The sequence below is a fragment of the Mastomys coucha genome, unplaced genomic scaffold (assembly GCF_008632895.1).
Source record: "Mastomys coucha isolate ucsf_1 unplaced genomic scaffold, UCSF_Mcou_1 pScaffold19, whole genome shotgun sequence".
Lineage (NCBI taxonomy): Eukaryota > Metazoa > Chordata > Mammalia > Rodentia > Muridae > Mastomys > Mastomys coucha.
The window spans coordinates 18,435,591-18,437,105 of record NW_022196901.1 but is presented as its reverse complement, the minus strand read 5'-3'; the positions used below and the strand labels follow the sequence as shown (position 1 = coordinate 18,437,105).

At 44.2% G+C, this 1,515-nt stretch overlaps 1 pseudogene; it reads left to right on the top strand.

Moving 5' to 3' along the window:
* The first annotated feature begins 488 nt into the window (after positions 1 to 488).
* Positions 489 to 881, top strand: LOC116097632 (annotated as a pseudogene).
* The last annotated feature ends 634 nt before the right edge of the window (positions 882 to 1,515 follow it).

Sequence of the window (1,515 nt, the reverse complement as noted above, 5' to 3'; positions counted from 1 at the left end):
CGAAGCCCACCTCCACAGTGACACATCTCCTCCAACAAGGCCATACCTCCTAATAGTACCTTCCAATAAAATTCAAACACATAAGTTTTATGGGGGCCGTACCTATTCAAACCACCTCAAAACTCATCTAAGACCATACTGGTAGACTAAACGATTCAATTTAAAAAGAATCCTCTTATTTTTACAATAGCAACTATTTAGTGCTATATAATTATTAGAGCTCAAATATATCTGAGGACTTGGTGACCGGAAAGCAACAACAGGAAAGAATGAACTGGTCACTGATAATAGTCTGAGTTATTCCTTCCCAGGTCCAGATGTATGGTCCCTCCTTGCTGTCAGAGCAAACGTTATCAGTTTGAAGGATAGCATTCCTTTCCCATTTACCCAATCATGTAACACCAAGACTTGAAAGCCCCAGCTTGGGAATTTTCCCTATATAAACCCTAAGCCCTGGAGACCAACAGCTAAAGCTGGGAGATTGAAAAACACAGACCACCAAGGCACTGCTCATTTGGCCAGTTCTGATCCACTCCTGTCCCAGGGGTCTAATCAGGCCTGTGTCTGCCTTCCTCCTGAGTACACCAGAGGCCCCATCTAAACGGCCTGCCTGCACCAGCTCCCCTCTCCAGGTGGCTAGACAGGAATTCCAGACCAGTGTTATTTTCCAAGTTTATTGGTGCTGGGGCTGCCACAGTTGGTGTGACTGGATCAGGGGCTGGCATTGGCACAGTGGTAGTTTGGTAGTTTGATTATTGGCTATGCCAGGAACCTGTCTCTCAAACAGCAGCTCTTCTCCTATGCCATTCTGGGTTTTGCACTATCTGAGGCCATGGGACTTCTGTTTGATGGTCACCTTCCTCATCCTCTTTGCCACGTGAGGCTCAGTGGGGTCACCCAGCCGTCCCTGCTGCTTTGACAAATGTTCTGCCTTCTTCATCTTACCAAAGTCAGTTAAGCTGTTCAGGGAACTCGAAGCCTTCTCACCATCAGGACAAGATATTAAGCTCTTACCCCAAAATGAAATTACATCTCCTCCAAGTATTTCGTATAGTTTTCAATGGTTAACTGTACAAGAGATACCTATGACAGCATGAGGAAAATATAGGAGCTCTCTTTCCTGTGACAACATGGGGAAAACATAGAGGCTTTCTTTCCTGTGATGTCATGGGGAGAAAACAGAGGCTCTTTACTGCGACATCATGGAGAAAACGCAGGGGCTCTCTTTAGCATGGTCATAAATCTCACTTGACTTATGAGTCTTAATGGTTAAAGCATTCTAATTAAAAATTCTGAGAAAAATGTCTAGTAGAGACAATTGGACAAAACTACCTGCTATTTTATGATACTGTGAATTCCAATTCTTCTTGCTCTTTCTTTGATTCCTCAAAATAAAGGGAACAGATTGGATTGGAGAGTGCACACTCATCTTATAATGTGCTTCCTCTCATGCCACGCACACTTGCGTGATGGCGGTATTTGAGGCGAAAACTTCAAGGAAAGTCAGCCTCCTGC